The sequence below is a fragment of the Triticum urartu genome, chromosome 7 (genome assembly GCF_003073215.2).
Source record: "Triticum urartu cultivar G1812 chromosome 7, Tu2.1, whole genome shotgun sequence".
Lineage (NCBI taxonomy): Eukaryota > Viridiplantae > Streptophyta > Magnoliopsida > Poales > Poaceae > Triticum > Triticum urartu.
Window position 1 is genome coordinate 8,476,812 of NC_053028.1, and position 12,053 is coordinate 8,488,864.

Here is a 12,053-nt window from a genome sequence, read left to right on the forward strand (position 1 = left end):
CACCGCGGTAGAGGATGCAATCATTAGGGCATGCATGTATCTTCTGCACCTCTAACCCTAGAGGGCAGACAGCCTTCTTTGCTTCGTACGTACTCTCGGCCAATTCGTTGTCCTTTGGAAGCATATCCTTTATCATTACCAGCAACTTTCCAAATCCCTTGTCAGATACACCATTCTCTGCCTTCCATTGCAGCAATTCCAGTGTGGTGCCCAGCTTTTTCTTGTCACCTACGCAATTTGGGTACAACAATTTTTTGTGATCCTCTAACATGCGCTGCAACTTCTTCTTCTCCAAATCACTTGCGTAGTTTCTCTTTGCATCGGCAATGGCCCGACCTAGATCATCAACGGGCTCATCTGATGCCTCTTCTTCAGCTTCTTCCCGCATTGTCGACTCAGCTTCTTCCCGCATTACCGGCTCAGCTTCTTCCCCCATTGTTGTATCATCGTATTCAGGGAACCCATGGCCAGGATAGCTGTCGTCGTCCTCTTCTTCTTCATTGTCTTCCATCATAACCCCTCTTTCTCCGTGCTTGGTCCAAACATTATAATGGGGCATGAAACCGGACTTAAACAGGTGGACGTGAATGGTTCTTGACGTAGAGTAATTGTGACCATTCTTACAGCGAGCACATGGAGAAGGTATAAAACCATCCGCCCGCTTGTTTGCCTCAGCCGCAAGCAGAAAAGTATGCACGCCCTCAACGAACTGGGGAGAGCATCGGTCATCGTACATCCATTGCCGGCTCATCTTCATTACACAACACCGAATAGACCAAATTAATACAAGTTCATACATAAAGTTCATACAACACTTAAATGCAACAAACAAATAACTCTCTAGCTAAAGCATTTAAATGCAACAACAAATACGATCAAGATCGCAACTAAGGTAACAATGGATCCAACAGCATAATGATACCAAGCCTCACTATCGATGGCATATTTTCTAATCTTTCTAATCTTCAAGCGCATTTTCTCCATCTTGATCTTGTGATTATCGACGACATCGGCAACATGCAACTCCAATTCCATCTTCTCCCCCTCAATTCTTTTCAATTTTTCTTTCAAGTACTCCTTTTCTCTTTCAACTAAATTTAACCTCTCGGCAATAGGGTCGGTTGGAATTTCCGGTTCACATACCTCCTAGAAAAAATTTCTATGTCAACTTGATGGGCATAATTTGTCATAAACACGAAATGCAACTAGTTTTAAAAGAGAATATACATACCACATCCGAATCATAACAAGGACTAGGGCCGACGGGGACGGATATCAAAACCATGGCACTATATGTATAACAAACAACGTACGGGTAAGATAATTATACGAGTAACTATATATCCAAATCACACAAACATCAATTTTTATATAAAATTTCATGAACAAGAGGCTCACCACAAGGTGGTGCCGGCGACGGGACGGTGCGGGCGATCGACGGTGGCTACGATGGAGATTTAGAAGGCACTAAGTAAACCACACCTACATATGCAAACTAAGTGTTATTTTTGACCTCAAATTGCATATAAATCAAATACTAGCACATATATATATATCCTCCCAAATTACTAAACTCACAAATTAATCACTATATAAAGCATTGCAAGAGCTAATCTAGCAATGAGAGATGAAAGGACAAAGTTGCTAACCTTTGTGATCATTTGAATGGATGGGGGCCTTCAAATCTTGACAAATTTTGGGCAAAATGTGTGATGAGCTCGAGAGGAAGAGGGGAAGAACAGAGAGGAGAGGGGAAAGGGAAAGAACAGAGCGAGCTCGGGTGGACGAAGGGTTTATGTAGGACGACCTTTAGTACCGGTTTGTGCCAAGAACCGGTACTAAAGGGGCTGGAGGGGCCCCATTCTGACAACATCCTGCCACCACTCTCATTAGTACCGGTTCGTGGCACGAACCGGTGCTAAAGGTTCGCCACGAACCGGTACTAATGAAAGCGGCCCGGCTAGCCGTTGGAACCGGCACTAATGTATACATTAGTGCCGGCTCAAATACAAACCGGCACTAATGTGCTTCACGTTTGACCCTTTTTCTACTAGTGTAGGCTGATGCGTCCTTTTGACCCGAGAGATTTCCTTCACAGCCTTGTAAGGCAGTTCTATGAAAATTATCTAGAGGAAATCGAAAAGGCACAACAAGGGACAACTGTAGGGGGCAACGTCCTGATGAAGATGGAGAATATGGGACAAAGTGATTTGATTTGTGAGTTTAATGCACATGTTACTGACAAAAGATACCTTGTTGTGATTGATGATTTGGCCACTATTGTTGAATGGGTTGCATCAAAAGTTTCTTCCCGAGAAACAAGAGAGGTAGCAGAATTATACTCTCTACACGCCGAGCAGAAATTGCAAGTTTCTGCCCTGATCAACCGCTCCAAGTAACAGAGCTTAAGCAGCTATCATCAGATCAAGCACTTTATCTCTTCCACCAGGAGGTAATACTTCATCAAGTGACCAATGTTTAATCTTATCGGTTCATGTTTTGTTAAAATCTTTGCTTGTGTACACTCTCATCACATCAAGCACTTCATCAAGTGGCAAGTGTACACTCTTATCAGTTTACATTTTTTGAAAATCTTAATAAGCTTGTGTAGCAGCTTAATGATCCTCATAAATGAAACTTATCCATATTCTTAGGTCAACATCTGCATCCAAAGGTGCTTAGTACACGAAACCTGTTAGGTTCTGCTGCAATGAAATGGAGCTCCCCTTGAATTTTCAGTTATGTGTTTAGTAAAGAATGAAACATTGAAAAATTGTTTAGAGCTGGTGCTAATATGCGGGTAGATGCTAAGGTCAACACTAATACATGGAAACTCCAGGCATAAATTTTGTGGAGCACATGTACATAAAATTTCTCATATATATGCTATATCTGTAGGGTAGGCCTGCATCAGGTGTTGTAGAGACTAGACCGAACACGGAAAAAGTTATCACTACTGAAGACAACCCAGTAACGTCCACAAGTGAAATAGAGGAACAACTGCCAGAGAGTGCCACTGGAGATACAATTAATCACTCACCTCCCGAAAGAAGTTTGATCGCTAGCGTCACAACGACAGTGGTTGAGGAAGTGTTCACTGGGCGAGAAGCAGAGCAAGATCATGTTATCAATTTTGTTGGTGTACCTCAGTGTTGGCCTGTGACTCTATGTTTGTATAATCTTCCTCCTTGGTTGTGCATGAAGCGGAAGTTCATTATGATGCCAGTGCTCATCCAAGGCCCTAAGCAACCCGGCAACGACATTGATGTGTACCTAAGGCCATTAGTTGAAGAACTCTTACAACTGTGGAATGGAACAGGTGTACGTGCGTGGGATGAGCACATGGGGGAAGAATTTGACCTAAAGGCGTTGTTGTTCGTGACCATCAATGATTGGCCTGCTCTCAGTAACCTTTCAGGACAGACAAACAAGGGATACCGCGCATGCACGCACTGTTTGGACGATACCGATAGTATATATTTGGCTAATAAGAATGTGTACCTGGGACATCGTCGATTTCTTCCGAGCAGGCATCCCGTAAGAAAGAAAGGCAATCATTTCAAAGGTGAGGCGGATCACCGGACGAAGCCTCGCCACCGTACTGGTGCTGATGTACATGATATGGTCAAGGATTTGAAGGTGGTCTTTGGAAAGGGTCCTGGTGGACAACCTGTTCCGAATGACGCTGACGGACGCGCACCCATGTGGAAGAAGAAATCTATATTTTGGGACCTGCCCTATTGGAAAGACCTCGAGGTCCGCTCCGCAATCGACGTGATGCACGTGACGAAGAATCTTTGTGTGATCCTGCTTGGCTTCTTGGGCGTGTATGGGAAGACAAAAGATACACCTGAGGCACGGGAGGACCAGCAACGTATGCACGGAAAAGACGGCATACATCAGGGTCATGCAAGCTACGCTCTTACCAAAGAAGAGAAGGAAATCTTCTTTGAATGCCTGCTCAGTATTAAGGTACCGTCTAGCTTCTCGTCGAATATAAAGGGAATAATAAACATGGCAGAGAAAAAGTTCCAGAACCTAAAGTCTCATGACTGCCACGTGATTATGACGCAACTGCTTCCGGTTGCATTGAGGGGGCTTCTACCGGAAAACGTTCGATTAGCCATTGTGAAGCTATGTGCATTTCTCAATGCAATCTCTCAGAAGGTAATCGATCCAGAAATCATACCAAGGTTACAGAATGATTTGGTGCAATGTCTTGTCAGTTTCGAGTTGGTGTTCCCACCATCCTTCTTCAACATCATGACGCACGTCCTAATTCACCTATGCGAAGAGATTAACGTTTTGGGTCCTGTATTTCTACATAATATGTTCCCCTTTGAGAGGTTCATGGGAGTCTTAAAGAAATATGTTCATAACCGTGCTAGGCCAGAAGGAAGCATCTCTAAGGGCCGTCAAAATGAGGAGGTCATTGAGTTTTGTATTGACTTTATTCCTGACCTTAAGCCGATTGGTGTTCCTGAATTGCGGCATAAGGGCAGACTGGATGGAAAAGGCACGCTAGGAGGGGAACAAATAATATGTATGGACGGACATTCTCTCACTGAAGCACACTACACAGTTCTACAGAATTCCGCCTTGGTGGCTCCGTATATGGATGAACACAAGAATTTGCTACGCTCCAAACACCCGGAGCGGTCTGATGACTGGATTACACGTGAACAAACCAGGAGTTTCGCCAGCTGGTTGCAAGCACGTACCATGCATGACACCTCTATTGAAGATGACCTGTACTTGCTGTCCCAGTTACCATCTTCGAATATAATGACTTTCAAAGGGTACGAGATAAATGGTAATACATTTTACATGATCGCCCAAGATAAGAAGAGCACTAACCAAAACAGTGGTGTCCGCTTTGATGCAGAAACCAAGACGGGAAAGGAAGCATATTATGGTTATATACAGGACATATGGGAACTTGACTATCGATGTGGTTTGAAGGTCCCTTTGTTTCGGTGCAAATGGGTCAATATGACACGAGGCGGGGTAACGGAAGACCCGCAGTACAGAATGACAACAGTGGATCTCAACAATCTTGCGTATGCAGACGAACCATTCGTCCTAGCCAATGATGTGGCACAGGTTTTCTATGTGAAGGACATGTCTACCAAGCCAAGAAAAAGAAAAGATAAGGAAGTGAATGCATCGTACGATGAGCCAAAGCGGCACATAGTTCTTTCTGGGAAGAGAAACATCGTGGGAGTGGATGACAAGACAGACAAGTCAGAAGATTATGAAAATTTTGATGAAATTGCTCCATTCACAGTGAATATTGACCCGAGCATCCCGTTAAATGATGAAGATTTTCCATGGCTACGACGCAAAGGGACACACGCGAAGAAAAAGTTTCACACCCAAAGATCTGGGATGTGATCGGCTTAACTATCATCACTTTCTTCTGTGTTTCACACCCAGGAGGGAATCTCTGTAATAGTTAGGGTAGCTAGTTATGTGTTTTGGCATTTGAAACGCGAAGAAATTTTATGTGCAAGCAAATTCTTTCATGCATTTACTGATTTTTTCAGCTAAATGACCCTGAAATTGAAAAGCATTTCAAATGAACTCAGAAAAGGATGAAAGTTGGCATGGTATCATAATTTCACCCACATAGCATGTGCAAAAAAGTAGAGAGGGTTACCGCAAAAACTGGATGCACTTCGTGTACAAAATGGACAATCTGTTTCGAAGTATCAGGGTTTCGGACGAAAACTCATCCGTTACAAAGGCATTTCATTTTTTAAATAACTTAAGCATTACCAAATTGAATATAATGATAAAACACACTAATATTAAACATAAGAAAAAAGAATCACTGAAAAATGTATTTTTAAAGTTAAGTTATTCACAAACTAGTGATTTACAGAAATTTCAAATAATTCAAAATTTAAACTATTCAAATTTAAAAACTACCGGCACTAACTGAAAGTTTCTAAAAACTATCAAAAATATTCACAAAGAAACTCTAAATACAACAAAAAACAACTAAAAATAAATAAAACAAAATAAATAAAGCAGAAAAGAAAAAACTAAATGAAAAAAGCCCACCTACCGGGCCACAGCGGCCTGCATACGATTAGAAACCCAACCTGTTGTTGGGCCAGGATGCAGGCCCGCAAGCCCAATAGGCCCCACAGGGCAGAGTAGCAGAGGTAGGCCCAGAAGGCCTGCTTTAGAGAGGAGCTCGAGGCAGCAGCGGCGGCGGGGCTTATAAGCAGGTGTGAGCGCCCTTCAGCTAGCGAGGTGGGACTAAACTTCTGCGCCCCTCGCCTGGCAGCGCACCCCCTTTAGTACCGGGTCGTGGCAACAACCGGTACTAAAGGGGGGGTCTTTAGTACCAGTTGGAGCCACCACCCGGTACTAAAGGCCTGCCCTTCCCGCTGCTTGGCCTGGCCAAAACAGGCCTTTAGTACCGGTTGGTGGCTCCAACCGGTACTAAAGGTGCCTTCTATATATACAGCACTTCGAAAAATTTCATTCTCCCCCCTCTGTTTCTTCCCGATCGATCGATCGACGCCGTCGCCGCCCCCGTCCTACGCCGCCCCCGTCGCGCGCCGTTGCCGTCGCCGCCCCCATCCTCGTCGCCGCCCTCATCCCCGTCGCCGCCCCCGTCGCCGTCGCCGCCCCCGTCCCCGTCGCGCCGTCCCCGCGTCGCCGCCCCGTCACGCCCCGGCTCGTCGCCGCCCCGGGCCATTGCCTCGCCGTCGCCGTCGCCCTGCTGTGAGCTCTCCCCCTCTAACCCCTCTCCCTCGCCCCCGGTGGCCACCATGGGCGCCGCCCCCCCGACCCCATACACACACACAAGCATGCATGATGAACACACGCACATTTCCTTAAGTTAATTAGTATATACGTATTTTAATTTGTATGTTTAATTAGTTTAGATTTTTCAGATTATTATTTTTTCACTAGTATATATGTATAAATGCATGTTAGATGGATATAATTAGTGTTTAATTAGTATGGAATTTTTCTATATAATGTTGTTTTTCTGTTTTTAATGGATGTATAGAAGTTGTTTTTTTCTGTTTTTAGTGTTAGATGCTTAATTAGTATGAAATAGCATATAGAATTTTGACATATGCAATGATGATAGCATAATTAGTGTTACATTTGCATATAGTATTTGTTGTCGACGATGCCCGGCCCGCATCCTCGCCGTCGACCCGTTCGCGACGACGTCCTGCTTCAGAGGACCCATGTCCGGGACTGGGCTCCGCCGGGCTGGCACTGGGAGGTGCTACCTTCAGGGGCGCGACGCTTGGTGAGGAACCCGGCCTCGGGTCCCGTCGTCGACCCTCATCTCCTTTGGTGGCATTCGCGTGGGACACTTTCGGTGCGGAGGGAGCCGGCCCCGCCGGAGGTGGTACGTCGCCGTGTCAGGGAGGAGGACGAGCACGTCCATCGCTACATGGCTGCTATGGACGTCAGGTTCTCCAATACCTGGCAGGTTCTTTGGGGAGATCACTCGAGCTATGATCCAGTGATGGTTCCTTCACTTTGGTTGTCCACCGCTTAGATTACTCTCTAGTATTCGATCTTTATTAGCTAGCTAGCTAGCTAGTGATGTATTCGATATATAATATTCGAGATGATTTATTCGAGATTATATATATTATTTGAGACGATGTATTCGAGATTATATCTATTATTCGAGACGACGTATTCGAGATTAAATCTATTATTCGAGACGGTGTATTCGAGATTATATCTATTATTCGAGACGATGTATTCGAGATTATATCTATTATTCGAGACGTTGTATTCGAGATTATATCTATTATTCGAGATTATACTAAATTGTTTTATATTTCTTTTGGCATAGTTAAATAAAAGCTATGGCGGACAATACTGACAGAGAGAGAGAACAAACCATGTTCGATATCATACGCGGGCCAGATGATGATCAGAATGAAGAAGATTTTGATGGCTCCGAATTTCTAAACAACACCGGAGAGGGTGATATGATATTCGATCGCGACGACCGAGAAGATGAAGTCATGAACTACGACGAAGAACATGTTGATCCTGAAACAACAAACACCGGCGAGGTATATATATTTATAAGCAGGAATCTGGTGATCATCGCATGTTTAAATGAGTTGAAGATATATTAACAAATCGATCTTTCTTCTTTCAGCCATCCGGATCGAGCAAATCTTCAGGCACAAGGACGAAACGAGGCCCTAACAAAAAGTTGAAGGAGGGCGTAAAGTACAATATCGAGTCATTCAAACCTAATGGCGAACCATTAGCACCTAAGAAGATTGCGGACAAGTTCGTTCGTCAGTGCGGAGTTCTTGTGAAGGACCAACTCCCGATCTCCCTTCAAGAATGGAGAAAGCCAGCAAAGCCACGTCCAGATGTTACTTTTGTCGACGAGAATAAAAAAACTGCTTTGGGATACTCTCATGGAACATTTCACCCTACCAGATAATATCATAGAAGCAGATGTGCGGAAAGTCAAGGACGCTGCTTTTAGGAAGATGGCGGTTGCATTCAAGAACCACAAGAGAATGACGTGGGAGAAGTACGTCAAGGGAGGAAGGAAGACTCCAGTATTCGTGGGGATACTAGAGAATCAAAGTGCTCATTGGGACGATTTCGTGAAATTCAAGGATTCAGAATTAGCTAAGGAACGGTTGAGAATAAACAAGAAGAATGCCGAAAAAAAGGATAAGTTCCATAAGCTGGGGCCAGGTGGCTACGCGGTGGCAATGCCTAAGTGGGATAAGTCTGAGAAAGAGATGGAGGATGCAAGTGTCACTCCGGTTACTAAGAGCTGGCCCCCCAGGTGCAGGACTTGGTTCTATGCGCATGGGGGGAGTTGGACCCGAAGACAGGCAATGTTTCGACGAAGGCATGTCTGAACGGAGCCGACGATGTGCTACTTGTTGCAATAGAAGATGCTCGATCGGGGGTGTTCCAGCCCAACAGAGAGAACGACGAGCTTACGCGTGCCCTGGGAAATCCTGAACACCCGGGAAGAACACGAGGCAAGGGCGCTATTCCGTGGTATGAGGGGTTTTCGGACTGGAACGCCGACTACAGAACCCGTGCGAGAAAGAAGATTGCAGGAGAAGAAGAGGAAGATGGAGGAGGAGCAGAGAAGCGGGACTATGAATGCCTTCAAGGCCTAGAAGCAAGTCAAGCGGAATTGGCACTAAATTCCAGCGGCAGCAGGAGCAGATCGACTCACTTAGCCAGCAAAGGGGGTCTCAGCAGCTGCAGCAGCTAGCGGATGATCCAGCATTGGATACCACCGCCCCATCCATGCCGAGAAGCAGCGTGGGTTCCGCCCCGGGCGACGCAGTAGTGCTGGATAGATACCCCGTGGATGACATCACGGAGAACACTAACTGCGAGCTACACTTCAAAATGAAGAACATATCCATGAAGGTGGCGGACGCCGTTGCTTTTTCAAATTCCCCCCGAGGCAACCTTCCATTGCAACCCGATTCCAGCGGGCTATGCTCGTGTCTTGGTTGATGAGGTGGTGGACCCATATTCGGAGCTACAGCTTGACATTCCTGGAGGTGACGACGAGCACACATTGGGAGAGGCCATACATCGTGTCATCCTATGGAGAAAGGATTGCATCATCTTTCGAAGGCCACCGACACCGCGTCACCCGACTCCTCGTCGAAGTCCGCCACCGAGTCAGCAGACTCCCGCTCCTCCAAGTCCACCAACGCGTGAGGCCACTCCTCCTCCTCCAAGTCCAGCAAAGTGTCAGGCCACTCCTCCTCCAAGTCCGACACAGCGTCAGACGTCCACTCCTCCTCCAAGTCCGGCACAACCTCAGGCCACTGCAAGTCCGGCACAGCTTCAGGCCACTCCTCCTCGTCCAACTCAGCCCCGTCAGCCGTCTCCGCCGCCTCAGCAATCGCAGAAGAGGCACCCCGCAGCTATGGTGCGTAGCGGTACGAGTCGAGGTCATAGTACAGGAAGTACATGCGGAGGCAAGCGATATAAATATGGTCCAAACCTCACTACTCCTCTTCCTGTGAGGGCTTACGACAGGACCGAGGAGCAAACCAATGCCATAGTGCAGGCAGAACTCGACGCCCATTTTGGACCGAAACCGCCACCGCCGCCAAGGGAGAAAGTGCCTGTGGAAGTAGTTGACCACTTCATTCGTATGGCTCAACCACCAGCTCCTAAGCCTGTTGACACAGACTATGAGCGCCACATCAGGAAGTTTCATCGACGACGTCTACAGAAGGAGGCGAGCTCGAGCTCGAGCAAACAACAAGCAGCTGTCAAAAAATGCGGGAAAACCGTTGCCCAGCTGGGAAAACAGGCGGCGCAATCGATCCCCCCGCTTGTTGTGCCACCAACAACACGTGACAGTACACGCGCCCAATATTATTGTGGCGAAACAGTTTACGTTCCCGAGGTGGGCGATGTGGTAATAACCCAGGAGCATATAATGCAGGCTGAAGAACTCAAGATCACTGTTGGACAACTCCTCGAGATCGAGGACATGCCTGGGATTACAGAGGAGGAAATAAAACGGAAATATGTCCGGGGCCAACCTTTGGTCGAGCCAGAAGATGTCAACAAGCTCCCAACGAGAATGTATGAATTGCATCAATGGTACATGGACATTACCAAGAGATCCAATCGAGAGTCCCTCATGGTGAATGTCAAGAAGGATGAGTACTACCATGAGAAAGCTGTGGCCGTTGAGTATCCTGAACTGTTTCAGTTATACAATCAAGACGCACTAGACAAATCTATCGTCAGTTGCTATTGTCTGTAAGTGATTTCTTTCTGTAATTTAAGTCTCAAGCTAGCTGTAGTGATCCTTTTGATCAATCATTACCTGTAATTATCCTCACTATATTCTTTTCTGTGGTATTATGCAGGATGAAGATGTATGAAATGAGAAAAGGTGGACGCTATGGCATTGGGTTCATTGACCCAAACACCATTAATGAATACACATGGAAAATGAACAAGCATCAAGAAAAAGAGGTGGAGGACAGCATGCTAGAGTTCTTGAAGCTCCTCAAATACAATGAAGATATACTACTTCCTTACAACTTCCAGTGAGTCACACTTTCTTGTACTACAAATTCTCTGTTTTTGCCTACTAGCTAGCTAGCTACATGTTTTTGCTTACATATGCCCACTTAATTAAGACATGCAAATGTGTGTGCATGCAGATTTCACTGGATCTTGTGTATCATTAAAGTTGACGCCGGAACAGTTGAAATACTGGACTCGCTACTTAAAAAACAAAGTGACTATAACATCTTGTTTGGGATAGTCAACAGGTAATTTCAATCATTATTAACTATATATCTCGGCCTATTTAGTAATTCGTCATTTCATGATATGAACTATTTAATAACCCCTTTATTCATTTTCTTTGTCGGCGGGCAGGGCTTGGGCAAGGTTCATCAGTGTCACGGAAGGCGAATGGAAACCAAAGCTGAAATGGTTTCGATCCAAGGTAAGTAATTAAGTAGTACTAGCTAGCTAGCTAGCTGCCATCTCTTTAATTATCATGCTTGATTAATTATTATTTGATCAAATTAAATTCCATTCTCGTAATAAAGGCCCTGAAGCAGGCGCAGGGGACTGATCTGTGTGCATTATACGTTTGCGAGAACATTCGCATGATGGCGTCCGAAAGGAGCAGATCTCAAAGACAGGAATGGGTACGCTTGTCAGAACACTATTCACAATTTTTACACCATTATCGATATCTAGTCACACAACTAATACACATGCATATTGATCTCCTTCTTAACAGTTCAAAGAGGTGCGGGACAAGCTCCTACCAACGGAGCGCGTAGAAGCACTTCAAGAGAAAATAACGGGATTTTTGCTCGACCAGGTCATAAATCCGAAGGGAGAATACTATTACCCGCTACGCCCCCATGAACCGCTTCCAATTGTCATCGTGCTCTGAAGGCACCAATTAGGCTAATGCCACTGGCTCCGAAGGCAACATGCATATGTAGGAGAAATTGTATATAGCTATACATGTGTGTATGTGTGAATTAATATGGTTTGTGAGACAT